General features: G+C 51.1%; 1 protein-coding gene across 6 annotated transcripts in view; it reads left to right on the forward strand.

Annotated features, from left to right (window-relative positions):
- Positions 1 to 15,144, forward strand: part of LOC309808678 (synaptotagmin-9) — a 388,309-nt gene that overhangs the window by 249,659 nt on the left and 123,506 nt on the right. The gene's annotated exons all lie outside the window — the stretch shown is intronic.

Here is a 15,144-nt window from a genome sequence, read left to right on the forward strand (position 1 = left end):
CTCCTCCCCAGGCAGCTTGGGAGACTTGTAGGAGGTAGCTGGCTGCAGGCTAAAGTTATGCATGAGGCCCCTGAACACTCTAGGTGATAGAGAAAACTTGCCAATTAAGATCCGTGTTTTTTTTCCTTGTTGCTTAGCATTCTAAAATAATAGAATGAGGAGAAATGCCTGGTTTTATCATCCATTAGGGGAAGTTACATCTTCTCCCATTGATGCTTTGGGAATATAATTGCATTCATCAGTTAGCTCATGCCAGGCCCAAGCACGGTCAGGTTCCCCTTATGGCAGAGGTGCCTTCACCTCTGAGTATAAGACCCCAAAGAGAGGGGGCCTCAGGTATGGAGAAAGTAAGAAAGTGGATACTGGTTGCTTTTCTCTGAGGGTGGACAAGTGAATAGCACATCCTCCTTGCTCTCAAGCATCTTAATTTGGAAGGGGAGACAGACGTATTGAGGAATCATATAAACAGAGCTGGAAAGGAGATGATAAATGTGAGTGCAAGTGTGGCAGGAGCAGAGTGGAGGCATCCACCACCTTTGGGCCCTGGGGGTAGCGGTGTCAGGAAAGGCTTCCTTGGGTTGGTGCATTTGGATAAGTTCTTAGAATGGGTGAAATTTGAAAATATAGGTGGAGAAAAGCATCCCAAAAAGAGAAATTAGAGAAAACAGGAAAAGTTTTCTGTATTTAGAGAGTAGGAAGTGGCTTGACCGAGAGCACGGTGAGTACAACTGGGAAGTGAATCTTTTTGGAGGACTTGGATGGCTGAGCTACAGAATGCAGCTTTGTTCCCGAAACAGTGAGGAACCACGGAGGCTTTGAGAGCGGAGGAGTCATGTCATGAGCTTTAGGAACCATACCCTGCCTCCTCTGGGAAAGAAGGGTTGAAGAAGAGTCAGCTGGAAGTAGGAAGTCTAGGAGAGGCAGCTTTGGAAATCCAGGTGAGAGATGGTGAGGGTCTGGACAGTGGTGAGTCATAAACATGGAAATGAAGTATGGATTATCCAGGGAGAGACTGTAGAAGGAAACCAGAATCAGCCCCAGGGCAGTGGGTGGAGCTGAGATATAGGACATTTAGTGAAGGAAGGACCCAGAGAGCACTTTGTCCCAAATGCCAGAAGAGGAGAGTCTCGGGTTTGCCAAGGAAAGCGATCCCAGCTGACACTGACCGATTGCCGGGTTTGCCAAGGAAAGCGATCCCAGCTGACACTGACCGATTGCCGGTCTCATGTTACCTTCACAGCCACTCTTGAGGAAGTACTTTTATTATTCTCATCTTATAAATGAGGGAGCGGAGGCACTGAGAGTGAGCGTCCTGCCTTAGGACATGTGCATGGCGAGTGAGAGTCTGAAGCAGGGATTCTGAACCCAGGCAGTCCGGTTCTCCAGCTTGTGCTTTAACCTCACCCTGCACGTGCCGCCTCTTAAGGAAATAACCGAAGGAGCTTGATGGACGAGAGAGCCCATCAGGCACATAAGTGGAAATCTCATAGAGAATGGGAGGTGAGCCCTTAGGCAGTGAAGCAGGGGAAGAGCTTGAAATGGTAGCTGGGGGATGCGGGCCAGAGGACGTGTTCTAAGGTAGCAGAGGCTTTGATGTCCGTGGGGGCTGGGAGGAAGGAGCAGAAGAGGGGGAGATGTGGATTCAGCCTAGAGAGGGAGTAATGGAAAGGTTCGGCCTCAGTGATGGTAGGTTAGGGGATCAAAGGGCGGAGGGGAGGTTTGAGGTGGAGAGAAAGGGGACTGAGGGATTCCGTTTCTCATCAAAGAAAGATGCACGGCCGTTTGCCGAGGAGTCTGAGAGGAAGGAAGTAGGAGGCTACAGATCCGGGTGCACGAGTGTCTGATGGAGTTGTATACATCGCTCAGCGTCCGTCCGCGAGCGCAGAAGGCAGCAGAAGCACTGCTCCCCAGCTCACTCTGCCTCTCTGGTCCTGCCCTGCCCTGCCCCTCCCTCAGTCGGGGAGGCGGGGAGGCAGAGCTAGCTGGGGAAGTGGCAGGAGAGAGGTGGGCGGAGCTTCAGGGGATGGTCCTGCGTGCTGACTGCTGACGGGGCCTGCGGTAGAAAGACCTCCACCTTCACAGTCCAGAGTGTTGGGGTGGTGAAAGGGGATACTGAGTCAGAGGAGTGGGGGAGGGTCTTGGAGAGCTCCCGAGGTGGGGAGTGGCGGGGGGACATGTTGCCATAGCCTGGTTGTACTTGGGGAGGGGGCACCCAGAGAGCCCTGCAGGTTCCTCTGAGAAGGATCCTTCCCTCAGGTCCTTGCCTGCTTCTGCACTATTGCTGGAGAAGAATGGGCAGCTCCCTTCAGTGGTTCCCTTGCCTAATGAATAAAGGCCAAGCTCTAGAGGGTGAAATGCTGTGAGAGGACCTTCACAAGCTGGTCCCGGCCTCATTTGCTGCCACTCTTCCCCTGTTGTTCTCTGGCCACACAGAGCTGCATGCATACCCCACCCCTCCCCATACCTTGGGGTATACACTTTACTCCTCTTGCAATGCATTTGCATTAGTGCCTGCTGCCCACCTGGAGAAATCTCACTTCCTCTGTGAAGCCTTCTGAGATTGCCCACACTGCACTGGTCTCTCGTGCCTCCTGCTGCTGCTGTGCCCTGAGCCTGCCGAGCTTCCCTCTCCTGGGAGCCACCTCCTGGTGTGTTGTTGCCCTGTGTGTGTGTCTTTCTCCCTGGGAATCCCCAGGACCTCCATGGTGCCAGGCACCTGAGAGCTTCCCCTTGGATGTTCAGCAACTTGAACAAATGGATGACAAGGTGAACCTCGTTGTCTATAAGATGTTCAGTAACTCAGCCTGTCTTTGAAACTAACTTCCATGTGATGTTTTCCAAGTTACTTGCCTGTTGAGCTAGTCACATCAGAGAACTGACATTTGCAGTTAATTGCCATCCGAACTTAATTTTAGAGAGGATGGGAATTTCAGGGAAATGATGTTTTTCTTCTCACAAAAGAATACCATGGCTGCTTTAAAATTAGACCATTAGGGGCTTCCCTGGTGGCGCAGTAGTTGAGAGTCCGCCTGCCGATGCAGGGGACACGGATTCGTGCCCCAATCCGGGAAGATCCCACATGCCGCGGAGCAGCTAGGCCCGTGAGCCCTGGCTGCCGAGTCTGCGTGTCCGGAGCCTACGCTCCGCAGCGGGAGAGGCCACAACAGTGAGAGGCCCGCGTACCACAAAAAAAAAAAAAAAAAAAAAAAAAAAAAGTAGACCATTAATTTATGAATTTCTGAAGTCTACGTTGGCAAAAGCCAAAGTTTGTTGGCTTTGGCTCACGGATTCCAGATAGAGGCCCAATTCTGCATGCAACCTTCACAGTCTAATCGACATGGATGAGGGATGAAAGATTTTTGGTCCTTGGTAGGTAAATGTCTTAAATTCATTTTTTTTTCACCTCATAGCATCTACCACAGGGTTTCACAGATGATAGAGGGGCAAATAGTATTTGTTAAATAGATAAACCAATCTAAAAAATAATATATTGATTTTTGTGGGTTATGCATCTTTATGAGAATTGTTCTCCGTTCTGTGTATCTTTTTTCAGATAAGATACTGTCTTGTTAACAGAGTTGAAGCGGGGCAGCGGGCAGAGACCCCATGAAGATACGCAGGGCAGCAATTAGCAGAGAGTCTCATGGCCCCAGGTGTTTGAGCTCTTGTGGTTTGGACATGGAAACAAGCTTCGTCGTCTCCCAGCTCTTTACCGCATCGAGCAAATCTGCAGGACAGGGCAGTGTGGCAGGGAGAGCAGGCGGAGACTTAGGTGACAGACAGGCGGGACTCTGGGAACACTTCAGAGGCCGTGGGACCTCGGCACTGTCTTAATATCTTGTGTCTCAGCTGCCTCTTTTGTACATGGGGCTGATAATTGTACTATATCCCTCATAGGGCACTGTGTCACCAGGAAGATTAAATGAGATAATGAAGGCAAAGTCTTTTTACAGGGCCTGCCGCGTCTGTTCACCCTCCGTGAACTTGCAGGCAGGTGGCTTTGACAGACAGGTGGAGACTGCCTGGGCCTGGAGGGAGCTGCTGTCATTCGTGGACTGTGGCCGGCCAGCTGTGGGGCTGGGGCAGGCCACCAGATCTCAGCTAGATCTTCCAGCAGGCGAGGTGTTTGTCGTGCAGCCTGGTCATTCGCATCCCAGCCTCAAAGGGGACTCTCTCGTTTATGTTTGCTCCTCAGACCAACTCGTTCTGAGACTCTCAGAAGGAAGGAAAAGAACCTCCCATCCCAGGTTCTCTGGGCGCCTACAGGGAGTCCCACCGCGGTGAAGACACGGATGTACTTGTCTTCAGCACAGTTTTGAGGGGCAAACTGTTGGGAGGCCTGGTGATGCTGTGCCCCCGGACGCTGTCTGGCTCCCCATCTCACTCTTCCCAAAGGCACAGGTCCCTGCCTGGAGCCACTCCCCCCAGCCCCCCAGCCCTCTCCTTGTTGGAGCGCCTGTATCCTTTGTCTTTTGAGACAAAAGATCCCTAAGAATACTTAGGGCAGCCCAACAGGGAGTGGCTGGGAATGCCCAGTGCGCGCAGCTCACTAATCTGCCCAAACTGTTCCTTGGCAGGCAGGTCTATTTTAAGGCCCATGGCCTTGGTCACTGAGCTTGTTGTGGCCTCTTTACCACAGTGATAAATCCTTGAATTGGGGAAAAAGACCAGCTTGGGGACAGAATGTCAGGAGCAGAAAATGGGAGGTGAGCACAGTCAGGAAGGTGAAGCAGATGTTTAAAAATCTTAAGCAAAGGCATTGAGAGAAAATCGACATCACCTCTCCCGGTTCCTTCAGCCTAGAGGGTCAGCTGTGCTGTTTGCGTGTGGGTGTGACACCCTTGCACTCTCTCATACCGGTTTCCCGGCCAGAGCCCATGTCCCTCCTTGTGGGCTGGGCTCCAGGTGTCTCTTGCTCATGTCTTTGGGGTGGTGTTTCTCTGAAGAAGCCTGCCATTTCAAGGAAGAGGAGGATGCCACTCCTGTGTCTGGGGGAACAGCTAAGCCAGGAGGGGTCCAGCTCACGGTGCCTAGAGGTGAGGTCAGTACCTGGTGCTCACTGAATTCTTTAGAGATCAATGTTCAGCTTTGGGACTGAGTCCCTGTTACATGTTGGTGGAAGAGCCGTTTGGGACCATGGAGCCCTGTTTAAAGGGCTGTGGTTTGGTGAGAAGGGTGAGTGCTTTTTAAGTAAGTGCTTAAATGGAAGCATCTGGGTTCAGGCGTGCCTAAGAAGGCTGCTGCAGGAGCGGTGACATGTGACAGGAGCTGGGCTTTAAATGGAAGGGCCAGAAAACCAAAGGACTCATTCCTATGGGTTCGGCAGAGCTGGGCTCCGGCACAAGTATTCTTAGGGATCTTTTGGAACTCGCCCAACAGGGAGTGGCTGGGAATGCCCAGTGCGCGCAGCTCACTAATCTGGTACAGCGGGAAGAAGACACTAAGCAAGAAATATTGCATTTGTCCCCTGTCGCCAGCCGGCACCGCCAGCCTGCTCCTAGGCTTAGGGCCCTTCAGTGATTCTGACTTATCTTGGTACCCACTGGGCTCAGCTTAACTGGCTCACTAATCAGAACAGCTTGATCGGGGATGTTTAGGTGGGAATGAGAAGCCTTATGTGTGAAAAACATTTCTGAAGCCGAAAGCTTTAATTGAATGCTTGTTATTAGGAGTTACTGATACCACGATTAGACGGGGACAAGTTAAGTGTGCTTGTTCACCTTAAGTAGCATCCTTTTATTTTCTCCTGTGCAGTTTTTCTTAGGCTATTTAAGCTTCTATTCATTGACAAAAGAAATCGTCTCCACCTCTTCACTTTTATTAGACTCATATATTCATGAAAGGCGGTCACCAGCCCTGACAGCTGCTTTCTCAGCAACCTGGTCCCTCTGCTCTGCTCTGACTCCCCTTCATAGTGACAGGGTGTCTCTGTGTCTGTCTCCTCTGTCCTGATGGGAAGTTAGTGCCCGTCGCCTTGTCCTTCGGTCCTGATGCAGTGTTGGTGTCTATAGGCCCTGCCGTGGCCCTGAGGCCAGGTGTGCTGCTTTTCTGCACTGTTAGGCCCGTCCCCGTGGGATCAAAGACCTCAGGGCTGGACAGGACCTCAGTCAGGCCTCGGGGTCCGTGCAGACTTACAGACTCGCCTGCCACCCCTAGGAGCCTCTCAGCTTCCAGTTAAGACCAGTGGCCTTTATTTCTTCCATTTTCTCCCTTCTGGAATGGGAATGTCTATCCTGTTCCTGTCCTGATGTACTTTGGAAGCAGATAACTTGTTTCACTGGTCCACAGACGGAGAGGAATTTTGCCCCTGGTCAGCCTCCAGCTGTCTCCCCCATCCAACAAATGTGAGCTGACGACTTGCTCTGTGCCAGGTCCTGGGCGCAGCTCTGGGCTCGGAGACATGGCCCTGCCCACGAGGAGCTACCACTCAGATAAAGGATCCCACACTTGTAGTGGCCCATGCTCTAGAGAGCTCTGTGAGGGAGTCTGTCATGAGAGTGGAGAAGGGGACCGAGTCCGGGCAGTCACTTCTATCTGGGGGAAGGAGAGGATCCCTGGAATCATGATGTTGGAATTGGGCCTTGAAAGAGGAGAGGGAATGGAGCCGGTGGCATGGGGGTCGTGGCCTAAAACATTGCATCCTAAGGGAGTCTTAGAGTAAAAGTAGTATGGTAAAAATAGCTTGGCTGTTGTGTCTAATGGTTGGTGCTCAGGGTGGGGCCAGGTATGGAACTGTAACTGCCGTGGTTGTGAACTTGCACCCAGTTATGTGCAAAGGACTTCCACGTGCATTATCTCATGGAATGTCCACAACCGCACAACATGTATATTTTCACCCACATTTTATAACTAGGGAAATGAAGCTCAGTGATGTTAAGGAACTTGTCCAAGGGTATAGCCTGTGATGGGAAGAACATGGATCCAAATGGAAGCCTGGCTACAGAGCGCACGCTCTTGACTGTCTCTTGACTGTCTCTCAGGTCCTTAACTTCCTCTCTGGTGGTTTCCAGGGTGATAGGAAGCAGGTGAGAACTTGTACAAGCACTGGGGTGCTATGGCTAGGTTTGAGAAATAGACCCATGCTCCCGGCAGCAGTGCAGAGGATGGGGGTGAGGAGGTGGGGGCAAGGCTGCAGGCAGGAAGAGCTGCCAGGAAGACGTTGCAGCCGTTCTGATGGGAGATGATGTGGCCTGAAGCTGGGCAGGTGAAGATGAGGGGACAGACCTGAGAGGGGGTGAGGAAGGAGACTTTACTGGCCATGGTGACCAACTGGATGTGGGTGAGAGAAGGGAAGGCCAGGGATGACCCCCCGGTTTCTGGCTTGGCGACTGTGGTGGCATCACTGAGGCGAGATGGGGAGCAGTTTGGGGAAGAGCATCTATTGGGGCCCACTGAAAGTGAGGGCATGGAGAGGGAGGGGGGTGTCGGGTTGTAGGAAGTGGGATGGGCCACCTGCCGCTACTCCTCCTCCAAGCCCCCACTATCTCCCAGGCTTTAGTTTCCCACTGTTTTATCAGTAATTAAAAGTTTCTTTGGGGCTTATAGAAGGGGGGATGCTCTCGGGGGCCCAGACCCATGGAAGGCTTGCAGAGAAGATGGCTGTGCACAGCTGCTCTCACCCTTTTCGTGCAAGGTCAAAGAGATGGGGAGATCACATTTAGGTGAGCAGGGTCAAGCATGGTGTTGGGCTGAATCCTGCAGGCCTACAAGGCCTGTGCTTGCCCAGCTTCAAGACCAAAGAAATAACCCAAAGTTAACAGCAGAGACATCGGTGGTTTAATGGATGGGGGAGCTCACATGTCTGAAGCAAGGTCCCGGAGCAACATCCCACCATGTGCAGCAGACGGCGGGCAGGACATGGTGGCAGTCTTCAATCCTTGGGGAAGGGGAGATTGCCAGTTATGGGGGAAATTGACATCAGATGGGCTCATCAGCTACCAGGGAAACCAGTAGAGGGGCACGCCCCTCACCACCCCTTTGGCAAGCTGTCATTAGCTGGGGCCTGGGGCAAGTATGTAGGAAGGTCAGTCATGTGCATAAGATATGGGTAAAGCAGGCACTGGTTGGGCAGGGGATGTACAGAGAACAAGAGAACAGACATCTTGAGTGGCCTAACCATACACATGGTTTTCTGGAAGAATTGGCTCCAAGAGAAGGTGGGAAGTTAGTAGGGAAAGCCTCTGGCATGGGCATAAAAGCAGGAAAGCCACTGGTTCAGGCAGTTAACACCTAGAATCTGTCCCCTGATGATAAGACATTTGGTTGGGATGGAGCAGAGGTTTGCCAAGGGATATGATGAGAGTTAGAGTTGCAGCTGAGAAGATTGAGTGGGCGTGGTAAGGAGCATAATTCACCAGCCCCGGCTGGTGGTGAGCCCCCGAGACTCATGACCAAGCAGAAGAGTGCCTGGCTGGGAGCTGCGTTTGCATTCCGTCAGTGGCTCAACTTTGGTCAGTCTCAGAATCACCTGGCACTCTTCTCCTTAGATGAGCCTGGGCCTCTTGCTCCATTGGCTCCCCAGGTGATTCTGACAAACTCCAAGACTCGAGGAGCACTGAGTAGGTGAGCCCATTGTGCAGGCGAGTGAAGAGGCTGCCTGAGGCGGGGCAACCAGTCAGGGGGAGGTAAGGCAGGGGCAGGTGGGGCAGGTGAGGCAGGTGAGGCTGTGAAGCAGGTGAGCTCACCTCCAGCGAGCCTTTGGGGAGAAGATGGCCTCTGGTCTGACTCGGTAGCACTCGGCGCCCCTGATTTTGTCCTCTACCCTGCACCCTTCATTTGGTTTCTAGGGTACCCCTGTCTCAGTTCTCCTCCTCAGCCTCTCTCGTTGGTTCTCCTCCCTGACTGCACGTTGGAGTGTTTCAAAGAGTCCTCGGGCCTCTTTTTTTTTTTTTTGGTCTTACACTACTTAACTTACTTCACGCAGTTGTTTTAAATACCACCTTTATGCAAACGGCTCCCAGATTATCTCCAGCCCAGATTTCTCTCTGAATATCAGACTTGAATTTCCAAATGCCTGCTCAGCATACCTCTCTAGGTATCCGCGGGCATCTTAAACTGAATATTTCCAAAACCAACCTCCTGATTTTATCCATCCCTCCCTTACCCCCTGACCCCCACCCCCCGACTGTTGCTCCTGCAGTTCTCCCCGCTCTCCCAGGGGCTCAGGGCAAAAGCCTTGTAATCACGTTTCACCCGTCTCTCTCATGCCCACGCCCAATCTATCAGTAGAGCTTACTGGCTTCGCCCTCAACATATACTGAGGATTAGAACATCTACCATAATCATTGTGGTCCAAGCTGCCTTTATCTCTTGCCTGGTTTTCTTGTGTTCACTGCTGCACCACCCCACCTTCCCCACCCCCAGTCCAAGCAGCAGCCAAAATGATCCTTTTAAAAGATAAGTTAGACCCTCCTGTGCTCAAAACCCTCCACGGGGTTCCTGTCTCAGAAGAAATTTGGAAGGGAGGAAGAACAGTGCCCATCCTCAGGCACGTTGCTTAATCTGTTTGCTCGCCTGTAAAGGGAGAGAATAATTCCTAAGTGGCACGAGGGGATTAAGTGAGATAATGTTGGATAAACTCTTAGCAGGTAGCTAACAGACACCTGCCCAATAATACGGTAGCTGCGAGGAGAAAGGAATGCACGTTAATCAAATCTCGACTCTGTGCCAGGCACACCACACATTTTATCGCTTTTAATCTTTTTGATTGTTTTTATTTTTATCACTACTATATATCTGCACAATTTAAAGGCTCAAATAATTGTATATGATTTGTTAAAGCAGTCGTCTCCCCATCTACCCACCCCCATTGCTCTTCCTCAGGTGCAGACACTTCAAACTCTTAGTATTTTTATCCATATGACTGGGAAAATGCTTTTTCTGCTACTTTATTACTTTGTTTCAGTTGTCATTATCTAGTGACTTCTGAGTTCCCACCCTAGAAGATGAGGAATCAGCTCTCTCTCCAATCTTGTTCCCACCACTCAAGAGGACTTTTCCATCTCCCCAACCTGCCAGTGCAATTTCTGTTAAATCCACATGTTTGTGGTGTTTTATTGTAAGGACTAAGATTATTTTTACTTTTTGGTTTCCTCAGAGTTCTTTTGTCATTTGCTTGGTTTGCTATTTTCTTATCATGGAATTAAACAAATTCTTCACCAACTGTATAAATCTCTTAAGATGTTCAGAGGCATCCGGTGTTCTGTTAATTTCATATTACTAAAGAAATCTCTCCCAGAGCCTTTGGAAACCCTCCAACATGGACCAACTGCCCTTTTCTGCTTGCTGCATAGCTGTCGCCCCAGCATCACCCTTATGTCTCTTAACCCATTCTCCATGGGTTTATGTCTTTTAAAATAAATTCCTCTTGTTTCAGTAGCTAAAGTAGATGTTTGACTTCAATCTCCTGTATTTATCTGAGCTCTACCTCTTGTTTACTTTTGCCCATAATGAGATTGGTTTTATACTGATTTTACAGATGAGACAGTTGAGGCTCAGAGAGATTAATTTCTTTAAAGACCCACAGCCATTATGCAGCAGAGCCAGGTTTTAACTCAAGACAGTCTGGCTATAAACCCTATGTTCTTACTTGTCCTTTAAAAAGAAAGTTAATATTGGTCGATATCGGATGTGATTGAGAATGTAGGCACTGCCATCAATTTTCTTTGTATGTCTTCCTCATCTTTATTATTGTTTTTTTAATGCTGAAAATGGCTTCTTGCTCTACTATCCCAAAGAAGTAAGTTTCCTATATCCTTTTAAGAGGCCATCTCCTCAGCTTAGGGATAAAAACAGGTATTCCTTTAAATAACCATTTGAAGAATGAGCCCCTGTGGTTTATGGGTGACCAGTAAATTGTGGGGAAGAGTCTTCGGTTTGTTGTGATGTGGTGATACTTCTTTACCACCTGTTGACCATTTGGGGCCAGGAGAGGTCTGAGATGAGTCTGAGTTTGGTGGTGGTGGGTTCTTGGCTGAGGGCTCCTTCCCCAGGTCTTGCTTTCTATGCAGGAATGCGGGCGCCCTTCTGGCTGCAGCTGTGAGGAGTTGGGCTGCAGCCCCGGCAGGAGACCCTGGAGGGTACCAGGGATTCTAGATCTGTTCCTGATTCCTTCCTCCATCCAGGACAGTCCGAGCCTGCCCAAAATACTTGCATCCCTAACCACTTTTAGTGAGAGAAAAGTGATTTATAAAATGGAATGGAGGCTTGCATTTCAGCATGGGTGGGACAAGTTAAGATTTACTTGCCCAAGACTTATCTTAGTCAGCCATTCCTGCCTCCTTCTGATTCTCCGTTGCTGAGCATGGGGGTAGTTAATACCGTATCTAAGTTACTGCCTTAGAGTCCACCAGGTGATGGGTGGCTAATTGTGGTTCACTTTCTAAACTTCACCTAACCGTGCCTCCTATTCAAGTTCAAAGTGCCAAACCAGCCTCTGTATGGCGCAGATCATGTGACTCTGACACCTCTCACAGACACTGTCCTTCTAAAACGTGGCTGTTCCTTCCTCGCTGGCTGGTCTCACAGCTGCAGGGTTGTTTCCTCCCTGGCTGGTAGCAAAGAGGAGGGTCAAGCCCTGTATTAGGGGAGCCCAGCATCAGGTACCATCACAGGTGGGCAGATGATAGCCTCTAGAGAGGCCTGTGGGGGAGGGGAAGGATGCATGAGGAATGGACCACACCTTTCTTTCCTTAAACACCATTCCCTACCTTATCTTTGCAGCTCGGAGTGAGCCAGTTTCTTGGTATGAGAAGGCTGCCTGCTCTGTCAGGGTCAAATGCAGGGCTGTGTTAATAGTCCAAGTGTCCAGAGAGAATGAAAACCGCTCTCGGCCAATACAACAACTGTCACTGGACTGAGCATGTTAAGAGCACCGCGTCCTCCTCTGCCTGCTCCTCTCCTTCCTGGGCTGGTGGGGCGCAGGGCACACTCTCAGCTCCTCTGCTGTCCAGCCCGGGTGGCTGCCGCAGCTCCCCTCTCATGGATGAAGACCTTGGTTTCACCTCCATTCCCCACCACCTGCTTAGAGGCAGGCTGCCCTGCCTTTCACACGCCCCTTTGGAGTTTGCCCTGGATCCTGCTCTCTTTCCCAGCCCTTGGGTTACTGCCTCTTCCAGATGTGCCCCCCCAGCCTCTTCACCTTACTTCTCTGTGGGGGGCCTCCTCGCACGCAGCTTCTGGTGCTTTGTGCACTTAAGCCTCACATCCCAGATGAACCTAGGCTCCCAAGGGAGGTGCTGTGTCTCTGTGGGGATGAACAGATACACTGAGTGCAGCCGGATCACACATTTGCCTCTGGGACCCCCAGTTCCTTGAAAGCAGGGATTGATTGTCCTGGGGTGCGTTACTGATGGGGAGCTCTAACCTTGTGAGGGAAGGAAATGGCTGTAGCTGCCAGAATGGGAATGGTTGGTGAATGGAATCGTGGCTTCCTTATTCCAGAGTGTCTATGTTCACAGACGGGCCTGGAGGCCTAGCTCCTATGGCACGTTTGGCCTTTCAGCAGTCCCCCTTGTACCCACACCACTGACCCCTCATAGCCGCTCTGCATCAGAGGCTGGCAGAGCCCGTTCTCCCTGCATCCTGCCATCATCTCAGACCCAGAACTGAGCTCATCAGCCACGCAAAGCAGGTTCTGGCTCCCGAGCGCTCCCAATCTTACTGGCCCAGGTCCTGGGCCAGAAAGATGATACACCTTTGACTCATATTTCATTTCTCACCAGCTCCTATGGATCCACCCAACTTGCTATCTGCCAAGTACAAACTCATCCTCGGGCAGAGAGCCCATGGGTCATCTTTTTTTTTTTTTTTTTTTTTTTTTTGCTGTACGTGGGCCTCTCACTGTTGTGGCCTCTCCCGTTGCGGAGCACAGGCTCCGGACGTGCAGGCCCAGCGGCCATGGCTCACGGGCCCAGCCGCTCCACGGCATGTGGGATCTTCCAGGACCAGGGCCCGAACCCGTGTCCCCTGCATCGGCAGGCAGGCGGACTCTCAACCGCTGTGCCACCAGGGAAGCCCCCATGGGTCATCTTTTATGGCCCTTCTGTTGCAGGGGGACCTAGCTGGGCCCTCTGGGCTCAGCACCTTCTGACTGCCCTCTTACCTTTCACCCAGGTACTAAGGCCCCCAGTGGAGCCAGTCTGCTGAAATATGAGATCTTTCTTTTTAAAAATCTCTATCAAGTTTACATCTGAGGCCACTTGAGTTGCCAAGCATGGGCATCCAGATCCCTGAAGCCGTGGGTGTAATTCCCAGGCTCCTCTCATTAACTGCCCTTATCACACGTAAGTGAATTCCGCGGAGGGTTTTGACTCATGGTGAGCAGCTGGATGTTCCTGTCTAATTTCGTCAACCATTCTGACATTTGCCAACTACATCCTGTCTTTACATGTTTTCCTGCCTTTCATGCACTGCCCCCTCTGCCTGGAATCGCCCTTGTCTACTGAGAAAGTTCCTACCCATCCTTTAAGGCCCAGGGAAACTGTGTACCCGCCTCTATCAGCATACCTCATGCTGTGTCATAATTATTTGTTCATACTTCTGTCTTCTCCACTAGACTGCATGGTCCATGGGAGCAGGGATTAGGCCTGATTTATCCATTTTTCCTCCAGTGCCCAGCACAACAGGGTTCAGGCCATGTTGGCCACATGGATCCATCTTTTATTCACAAGTATTTACTCATAAACTCCCTTGTGCCGGTCACTCTGCTACGCACTGGGCACATAGGGGTGAGCAAGGCATACAGGGTCCTCCTGCCTTCATGGAGAGGGTTAGCAAGCCCAGTTAGCAAGGAAATGTAGATGGATGAGATTCTTTGGAACTGCTGTGCTGTCAAGGGGCTGCTTTAGATGCAGGCGTGCAAGGAAGGCGTCTGTGAGAAGAGACTTCAGAGCTGAGGCCTGAAGGCTGAGGACTGATCAGCCGTCCAGAGAGCTGGGGAAGTGAGCTCAGGACAGAGGGACAGCAGATGCACACTTGCAGAGGAAGAAAGGGGGCTTGGAGTCCTGGGGGAGCGGACAGGGACGGAGGCTACCGAAGCATGGGGATCGAGGGGGAGGGCCATGTGGGGTTGGCCTGGCCGGATCCTGCCCAGCTGCTTCCGTTAGGTCACAGTATGGACTTTGGATTTTTTTTGCTGGGAGCGCTTGGGAAGTCCTCAGCGGGTAGGACATGTTTCAGGCTTTTAATACCCCTTACGGCCGAGCAGATGTGAACGTGCTGAATCTTGCCCCACTTCTGCTGCCTCCCCTTTTCCTGCTGCCCCTTCTCCACCCACACTCCCCTCCCCGGCTTGCTTCTATTCAGACCCTGAGACCTGCACCCGCACTTGCTCTGTAGCTGTCTGGGCTGCTCCTTTTTGCAGCCCTGCCTGGTTCCTGCCGCAGCTCTGAGGTGCCAGTGAGGTTCCACCCGCTCTGAAGCTCCTTTTCTCACTCCCCTGAGCTGATAGCCCCATGGTTCTTGCGCTGCTGAGGCTCAGTGCCCACTTCTGACCATTTCTTGGCCTTTGCACCTGTGAGTCACGGCCCTCCCCTTCCACACGCATAGTTGCTTATCTTTCTTTGTGTGCTTATCTCCTCCAAAGGACCAGCCTCTTGGACTTATTTGGGTTCTCCCTCCCTGAACCTACCCCAGTTTAGTTTAAAGTCCCTCATCCGGTGAGCTATCCTGGCACAAATACATCCTGAGATTAAAAAAAAAAAAAAAAAAAAAAGGCTGAAGTTTATTGAGCCCTTACTACATGCAAGACATGCATTTTCAATGAAATATTAATTACTCCTTTAACCATGACATCAACCCTGTGAGTTAGGTGCTGTTATCATCCCTATTTTACAGATGAGGATACTGAGGTTTGGAGATCACACAGTAGATGGCAGAGCTGGCTTTGAACCCAGGGTATTTAACTGCTACCTGGTGCCATCCAGTGTGGTTCTTTGTGGTCCTGACATTCTTATCCACACCATCTCCAAAGCCACTTTCCAGTGGTTGCTCACTTTCCTCTCTTCACTCCAAAGGTCTAACTTCATGGGGAACATGAGCAGCAGAAGCCCCCGTTCCCTGACCTGTGCCACCCTTGGGTCTAGGAGCTCTGCCTCTTTCCTCCGTAGCACTTAGGCCTATCGGGCACACCTGCCTCCAGTTCAC

The sequence above is a fragment of the Mesoplodon mirus genome (genome assembly GCF_964341445.2).
Source record: "Mesoplodon mirus genome assembly, chromosome: 7".
NCBI lineage: Eukaryota > Metazoa > Chordata > Mammalia > Artiodactyla > Ziphiidae > Mesoplodon > Mesoplodon mirus.